Source organism: Myxocyprinus asiaticus, chromosome 30, assembly GCF_019703515.2.
Source record: "Myxocyprinus asiaticus isolate MX2 ecotype Aquarium Trade chromosome 30, UBuf_Myxa_2, whole genome shotgun sequence".
In the NCBI taxonomy this organism is placed as follows: domain Eukaryota; kingdom Metazoa; phylum Chordata; class Actinopteri; order Cypriniformes; family Catostomidae; genus Myxocyprinus; species Myxocyprinus asiaticus.
Genome location: NC_059373.1, coordinates 27,804,076 through 27,813,620, shown reverse-complemented (window position 1 = coordinate 27,813,620; position 9,545 = coordinate 27,804,076).

Genomic DNA, 9,545 nt, shown 5'->3' with positions numbered 1-9,545 from the left:
AAAAATATGTTGCTGTCTGAAAAACCTTGAGTCTGAGGGACTTGTTAAAAGGACAAATTTATAACAATGTCTTGGGGGAAGAGAGAAAATGTGTACTTGATCAATCTGAAAACAAACCAGAGAGAAAGAAATAGTGAGACAATTGTCATCCATCTTATTGGGACAAGGACCTCATCAAACATCAGCTAGTAAAATTGTGAGACTGATATACTTTTCATTCAGGAGAAAACCTGCTGATAAAAGCAGCCTAAGCTGGTTTGCTGGTCATAGTTGGTCTTCAGCAGAGACTATTTAGCAGAGATGGGCCACTTCTATTAAAATGAACGGGAGAAACTGGAATGCCCAACAGTCAACGGATGTGGAAAAGGAAATCCCGCCTTACAGGTAAAAGAGCCAATCATCTTTTAGATACAGACATTGCTAGTCAATCAACTCGAGAATGCACAAGCACATTAGCTAGACAAGCTAGGAAAATTGTGTTTATTACGTAATCTGAGGCAAAGAAGCACAATTTATGATACCATTGTTGTAAGATTTTACCGCTGATTTGAAATATGTTCTTTGATCATAATCTTAACCAACCATTTTGGAGATTTCGTTCTTTCCCTATTCAAGAAGATAGGAGCTGTACTTACATGCCACTTGTTTTCATAGAAAAATAGCTGCTGTTCTACCATTGCTTTAGTATTTGTTTGATCAAGTTCATCCATTTCATCTGCATTTGCCCCCGTTTCTGATATACATCCACTGTTCAATTGCCATTTTGCTTGATTTATAAAAAAATAAATAAAAAAACTGTATACGCAAGTGGGTTTTGAATCTGGGACTACTCGCATCAAAAGTAAAGAGTGTACCACTTGACCAATATATTATATATTATAAAGGACTATTGTGTTATTTATCTGTATGGGTCAATGACGCTATTTTTATTTATTTTTTTGTCCAGATCTATTAATTTATTCAAAACATATAACATATGCAATTAACACAAAACAGTGACTTGAATACACCTCTGCTATGATGAGTTCATGTATTCAATTACTGAATTCAAAGTCATATTGATATGTTTTCTGTGGCTTAAAGTAAAAAATCTCATGTGCATGCGGTGTAACAGTCCATAAAAAATCAATAAAAAAAAAACCTTTTTAAAAGTCTCATTTAAAGCTCAAATTCTTGAAAAGATAAATGCTGGCATGAGTACTGCAGAATAATCTTGTATTATATATATATATATATATATATATATATATATATATATATATAAAGCATTGAAACTATTGTATTTTTTAAATATGATTAATATTTGAAATAAAATGTCCACCAAGTCATGTGGTATAACCAACATGTACGTGAACATTTTGTTGTCATGTGACCAATAAATCAATAAAACAGAGAAGACTGTTTGCGAAGTTTAAAAATAATCAGTCTTTTATAATTTCATTAATTACTTATATTCTGACATTTTTATAAAAAGGCTAATTTTGTTCAGGTCATTTGGTGTAATGCTGAGAAAACTTTGACTCCAAAATGCATGATATTTGTAAAATAAATAAATAAATTCACCCTGAAAAATGTTTATATATGTTATATTTATAAATATGTTATGTTTAATTAACGATTGAGTTCCATACACCCTCGTTTATTCAAGATGCAAGGAAAAATATTTTAATACATTTTACTTGATGGTTACCACTAGAAATTTGTGAAACCAACATGGACTCAAAGATTACATTTCTAGGAATTTGACACATGCATTTTAAAATTGATTTTTAAGAGATTTCTCATTATTATAACCTCGGACAACCTTACAGTATACAGGTGCATCTCAATAAATTAGAATGTCGTGGAAAAGTTCAATTATTTCAGTAATTCAACTCAAATTGTGAAACTCGTGTATTAAATAAATTCAATGCACACAGACCGAAGTAGTTTAAGTCTTTGGTTCTTTTAATTGTGATGATTTTGGCTCACATTTAACAAAAACCCACCAATTCACTATCTCAAAAAATTAGAATACATCATAAGACCAATAAAAAAAACATTTTTAGTGAATTGTTGGCCTTCTGGAAAGTATGTTCATTTACTCTATATGTACTCAATACTTGGTAGGGGCTCCTTTTGCTTTAATTACTGCCTCAATTCGGCGTGGCATGGAGGTGATCAGTTTGTGGCACTGCTGAGGTGGTATGGAAGCCCAGGTTTCTTTGACAGTGGCCTTCAGCTCATCTGCATTTTTTGGTCTCTTGTTTCTCATTTTCCTCTTGACAATACCCCATAGATTCTCTATGGGGTTTAGGTCTGGTGAGTTTGCTGGCCAGTCAAGCACACCAACACCATGGTCATTTAACCAACTTTTGGTGCTTTTGGCAGTGTGGGCAGGTGCCAAATCCTGCTGGAAAATGAAATCAGCATCTTTAAAAAGCTGGTCAGCAGAAGGAAGCCTGAAGTGCTCCAAAATTTCTTGGTAAACGGGTGCAGTGACTTTGGTTTTCAAAAAACACAATGGACCAACACCAGCAGATGACATTGCACCCCAAATCATCACAGACTGTGGAAACTTAACACTGGACTTCAAGCAACTTGGGCTATGAGCTTCTCCACCCTTCCTCCAGACTCTAGGACCTTGGTTTCCAAATGAAATACAAAACTTGCTCTCATCTGAAAAGAGGACTTTGGACCACTGGGCAACAGTCCAGTTCTTCTTCTCCTTAGCCCAGGTAAGACACCTCTGACGTTGTCTGTGGTTCAGGAGTGGCTTGACAAGAGGAATACGACAACTGTAGCCAAATTCCTTGACACGTCTGTGAGTGGTGGCTCTTGATGCCTTGACCGCAGCCTCAGTCCATTCCTTGTGAAGTTCACCCAAATTCTTGAATCGATTTTGCTTGACAATCCTCATAAGGCTGCGGTTCTCTCGGTTGGTTGTGCATCTTTTTCTTCCACACTTTTTCCTTCCACTCAACTTTCTGTTAACATGCTTGGATACAGCACTCTGTGAACAGCCAGCTTCTTTGGCAATGAATGTTTGTGGCTTACCCTCCTTGTGAAGGGTGTCAATGATTGTCTTCTGGACAACTGTCAGATCAGCAGTCTTCCCCATGATTGTGTAGCCTAGTGAACCAAACTGAGAGACCATTTTGAAGGCTCAGGAAACCTTTGCAGGTGTTTTGAGTTGATTAGCTGATTGGCATGTCACCATATTCTAATTTTTTGAGATAGTGAATTGGTGGGTTTTTGTTAAATGTGAGCCAAAATCATCACAATTAAAAGAACCAAAGACTTAAACTACTTAAGTCTGTGTGCATTGAATTTATTTAATACACAAGTTTCACAATTTGAGTTGAATTACTGAAATAAATGAACTTTTCCACGACATTCTAATTTATTGAGATGCACCTGTATATCAATGACACATTTATAATACATTTTTGATTGACCATTTATTTTATAAATGTTATATTTTTGTTTGTTTTTTAACATATCAGTCATACAGTACTATCACAGAATGGTTTAAACATAGGCTATAATGCTTTTAGGGAAGGGGGATTGAGTTATGTCATATTTAACGTAGGTTACTAGAATCACCACCAAATTTTAGGGTTCCCCTACCTCCAAAATCCCTAATTTAAGTGCTGCATACATCCAGTTTCAAATTGCTCTCAAGTCTCTGGTGACTTAGTGAATAAGATTCTAAATTATGGTTTAAGGTGCATAATTTGGGTGACAGCAGAGGAGATATGTTGTGTCTGTGCACCCAGGTTTGCTGTTATAACATTAGCCTCTGTTTAGTCACAGAGAGGAGGATGAGCTCAGCCTTATGAGGATAGCGGTGCAGCCTGACAGGGACTGAAGATAAATCAACAGTGTTAGGGGGAGATGCCTGTTGCTCAGGATCAAACTGACAGAGACATCAAATAACCCTGATTTCCAGGAACAAGCATTTCACACATAGAGCGAAGTGTGACTCAAAAGTGAAAATGTCACTGGGAGGTGAATGAGTGACCTTTACATCACATTTTGTTTCTTATAAAAAGATACTAAAATTAGGCCATCAAAATAACTGTTGGAGGATACATACAGAGATGCATATCTGGGGGCCGTTTAAGTCTATCAACTCCCTTGGCCATAAAGTCCAGCTGGTTTGTATTTGTTTAGCTATATTCTGATCTGTCACAAGGCTTTGGATCATCACATTAATATGCTAGATATAAAAGCAAATATAAAAAAATAAAAAATAAAACTGTTTGACATCACAACAAGCATCACTGCCTAATTAAATGTTGTTCTCTAAAACATCAAGGAGTGAGGTACTAGTTTCCATCAGGCCACAAGCAAATGTAGGAATTTAACTCAAATTCCATGTTGATGCATGTAATCAACCAGTGATGAGTGAAACATATGGAGATGTTGTTTACGGGTGATCTTAACTCTCTCTGCATCATCAGACCGCTCCTGACTGAACAGACAGATGGGGAGAGCTATTTAAAAATCACTGAAAAATGTAAGGAGTTAGATTTGTGGAAACATAAGTATTTTTGAATAATTGTTTGACAGCTCTTGCCATAGGGGCTGTCAAGCTTCAAAAAGGGGGAGAAAAAAAAGAGAAAAAAAAACAAAGTTGTCCATTCAACTTTGTGTGCTATATGGTTCTCAACCTTTTTTACTCCAAGGCCCCCCACTATCCAACAAAATATATGAAGGCCCCCACCCCCTGCCCCTGTAAAGTATTAATATATAAATGGATTCAAATGATTAATCACAATTACTTTCATAACTCCAGAGGTTTCAGGAAGTGTCAGTTTATAAGCTGTAGGCCTCTATCTTTATTTTTTAAGCATTTTAATTAAGTTAGATAATTTTAATACACAACATATTTTAAATAATTTTTAGTCATATTGCGGTCCCCTTGGAAGTTCGCTGAGGCCCCCTAATTGGCCCCAGCTCCCTTGTTGAGAACAACTGCTAATCGTACTCCACGCAGTAAGGATATGAATAGCTGAATGCATAACATTTTTTTCTTCAATTATTATTATTATTATTAACATCAAGATTTTAGATTATACATTTTTTAAGAATGTATAGGGGGAAAGTGAATATCTAGGTGCCAATTTCAACATTTTATTATTCAATACTTCATTTTACACTCAAAAAATATTTTAGCCAATTTCAATTTCCATGGAGTCTCTTAATTAACATGAGGAAATAAAAACTACATGCATTATGATTATAAAAGAATGAGTAAAATGTTGTTTAAAATAGGACTGAGTAAAGTTGTTTAAAATAGGAATGAGTAAAACACTTTAATAACTGCGCTTTTAATTCAGAACTGTTGTAAAATATTTTCAATTTGAGCCATTCATGTGCTACACAAAAAATGTAGAGTTGCCACAAAAAGTTTGCCATGAACTTTTGATTTTTGTAAGAGAAAAGGCTTTATATTGCTAATAAAGAAGGCATGTTCAGCAACCGTAAGGATACAGTGCATCCGGAAAGTATTCACAGCGCTTCACTTTTTCCACATTTTATGTTACAGCCTTATTCCAAAATGGATTAAATTCATTATTTTCCTCAATTCTACAAAAAATACCCCATAATAACAACGTGAAAAGTTTGTTTGAAATCTTTGCAAATTTATTAAAAATAAAAAACGAAAAAAAAAAGAAAAAAAAAAAAAATCACATGTATATAAGTATTCACAGCCTTTGCCATGACACTCAATATTGAGCTCAGGTGCATCCTGTTTCCACTGATCATCCTTGAGATGTTTCTACAACTTGATTGGAGTCCACCTGTGGTAAATTCAGTTGATTGGACACGATTTGGAAAGGCACACACCTGTCTATATAAGGTCCCACAGTTAACAGTACATGTCAGAGCACAAACCAAGCCATGAAGTCCAAGGAATTGTCTGTAGACCTCCGAGACAGGATTGTATCGAGGCACAGATCTGGGGAAGGGTACAGAAAAATTTCTGCAGCATTGAAGGTCCCAATGAGCACAGTGGCCTCCATCATCCGTAAATGGAAGAAGTTTGGAACCACCAGGACTCTTCCTAGAGCTGGCCGCCCGGCCAAACTGAGCGATCGGGGGAGGAGGGCCTTAGTCAGGGAGGTGACCAAGAACCCGATGGTCACTCCGACAGAGCTCCAGCATTTCTGTGTGGAGAGAGGAGAACCTTCCAGAAGAACAACCATCTCTGCAGCACTCCACCAATCAGGCCTGTATGGTAGAGTGGCCAGACGGAAGCCACTCCTCAGTAAAAGGCACATGACAGCCCACCTGGAGTTTGCCAAAAGGCACCTGAAGGACTCTCAGACCATGAGATACAAAGATTGAACTCTTTGGCCTGAATGGCAAGCGTCATGTCTGGAGGAAACCAGGCACCGCTCATCACCTGGCCAATACCATCCCTACAGTGAAGCATGGTGGTGGCATCATCATGCTGTGGGGATGTTTTTCAGCGGCAGGAACTGGGAGACTAGTCAGGATCGAGGGAAAGATGAATGCAGCAATGTACAGAGATATCCTTGATGAAAACCTGCTCCAGAGCGCTCTGGACCTCAGACTGGGGCGAAGGTTCATCTTCCAACAGGACAACGACCCTAAGCACACAGCCAAGATAACAAAGGAGTGGCTCCGGGACAACTCTGTGAATGTCCTTGAGTGGCCCAGCCAGAGCCCAGACTTTAACCCGATTGAACATCTCTGGAGAGATCTGAAAATGGCTGTGCACCAACGCTCCCCACCCAACCTGATGGAGCTTGAGAGGTCCTGCAAAGAAGAATGGGAGAAACTGCCCAAATATAGGTGTGCCAAGCTTGTAGCATCATACTCAAAGACTTGAGGCTGTAATTGGTGCCAAAGGTGCTTCAACAAAGCATTGAGCAAAGGCTGTGAATACTTATGTACATGCGATTTTTTTTTTCGTTTTTTATTTATAATAAATTTGCAAAGATTTCAAACAAACTTCTTTCACGTTGTCATTATGGGGTATTGTTTGTAGAATTTTGAGGAAAATAATGAATTTAATCCATTTTGGAATAAGGGTGTAACATAACAAAATGTGGAAAAAGTGAAGCGCTGTGAATACTTTCCGGATGCACTGTATTTAAACTGCGTGATTATTCTGCAACTTCAGGAGAAGCGAGTTTGTCACTGAGACAGCAGTGGTCAGTAAGTTTGTGCTCAACCTCATGAGACCTGAGCATGACTGCTGTGTGCATTTTCCATTTCTGATTTGAAACTAGTACCACCTAATAAACAAGCGGGAAAAAATCTAGAGCAAATAGTTTTCCTAAAAATTAATGTCCACATATTTTTCAGCTTTTGCATGAATACACTAATTTTCAATGTGAAAATGCACAGTACATATATAGGAATGCATTTACTAAAGTTAATGAATAGAACCGTATTGTACAGTGATAAAATAAAATAACAAAATGTATATTAAAATTAAGCGAAATGACCCACAACTGTGATAAAGTTGAAAGTTATTCAAAATAACATGTTTTTTTCAACTTCTTAGTGAATAAGGTTTTTCCACACGTGGCTTTCTTGTTTATCAGTGCGCTGACGCGTGAAAAATGAATGGATTTTTTTAAAGGGGCATATCAATTGAAACTTGAGACGTTACTCTTTACAACCAAACATGAACAATGAACAAACTTAGAGATTTTTTTTAACCAGAGGCACTTTTGTTGGCACTCAGTGTCGAATTCTCACGGCCAGCAAAGCCTTCTCTGCTGGCCTAACATGCCAAAAAATATATTAAAAAAAAAAAAATTCTCATCCTTTCATTCTAATTCACCTTTTTGCCTATGTATTTTTAACCGCTTTCCACTCTTAATTAATCTACAAACAAATAGAGAAAAACAAAAAGTTTATCCAGTCTTACAAGATGCTTACAAGCAAAGTGTGACAACTGTTTCACAAATCGCATGCCCAAAGCAGCACGTGAGTCTGAGCTCCACCCCCTCAGGCCTTCAGAATTTCTACAGAATCTCTCAACAGTGCAAATGTATAGGCATCTGAAGTCAGATTGTCAGATTCATCAGCCAGTCACATTGATTTATTTGTTCTTGGTAGGTGTGATCTTTAGGATATGTCTTTATTCGGGAGACATTCATTTCACAAAACAGTCATGCTGCAGTTAAAATTGGGCTTGCTTGAGCATTAATTGTCTTTTCAAGTTCTAGCTTTTGTGCGTGGATGTGTTTTTAAAATGTCAATTGGTATTACTAGTTAGCTGCGACATAATATGATGCCCAAAGGCATAGGGTGTCTTATTCATTGTGAAACTGTGTTTTCTTAATGGCATGAATCACACTGAAGGCCTAGAATTTAAATGCACAGCCCGCCACTGTTGGTTCTGCACCCGTAGAATCGCTTCAGGGAAATCAACGTCATGCTGTTGTCACGTGACTCGGTGAGCCAGAAGTTTAACCCTTAAATGACGGTATAGAGTGTTGTGAACAGTATTTAGTCAGTTTAAATACATTTTAATTGTGCGTTGCATGTAGCGAAGACAAAATATAAATGTCCACACATGTGGACGAGGGGTCACACAAGAATAATACTTTGCTTGTGTTGCTAGGACTAGTACCTGTTGCTAGGAAGAAGTAAATTGTGCTACACCATTTACTAACTGCACTTTTAATTCAGAACCGCCGAATAATTGGAGCCATTCATGTGCTATAGGCTTTATATTGCTAATTGTGAAGGCGTTGACGAAGGTACTTGCGGACCTGGAGGATCTCGCTGTAATATGTCGATCGATTACGGCAATGGAAAAAAAATTCTCTGAGCTAGTCACAAGAGTGACAGATGTTGAAAAACTAATCGATTATTTGGAGTCATCAGAGAGGGAATTAGCCGCTAATCCGCCCACGACCAAAGTTGATTTGGAACGTGTTCTTGAAAAGCTTGAAGATCTTGAGAATAGAAGCCACAGGAATAACATTAGAATTGTTGGCATTCCTGAGCATGAGGAGGGCAGAGATATGGTGAGATATGGTGAAATTCCTAGACGAGCTTTTCCCGAGTCTGCTCGACATAACAGGCCACAAGCTGGAAATTGAGAGCTCACAGAGTCCCAGCTCACAGATCTACTGAGGGAGGAAGGACCCAATCGATTCTGGCCAAATTTTTTAAATCATCCGATAAAGATCTCGTGTTGCGCCAGGCAAGGAGCAAAGGAAAGCTTTCTTGGAAGAATTACAATATTTTCTTGTTCCCGGACTTTGCGAACTCGACAAGGGAGAAACGCGATCGGTTTAAAGAATGCAAGAAACTCTTACATCAGCGGAAGATCACTTTTGCTCTGATGTTTCCAGCCAAACTGAGAATAAACACCAAGGATGGCAGCAAAGTATTTACATGTCCCAATCAGGCAATGTCTTTTATTGAAACAATGGGTGAGTAACCATTGGGTGTTTTTCTTGTGAGTGGATTGACTCACTGTACATACTCTGGCTTTCGGAGGAAGCTGGGTGCCATTTTTGTTTCTTTTTGCGTTGGCTCTGCCGAGCGGCTGGAGTTTGTTTTGT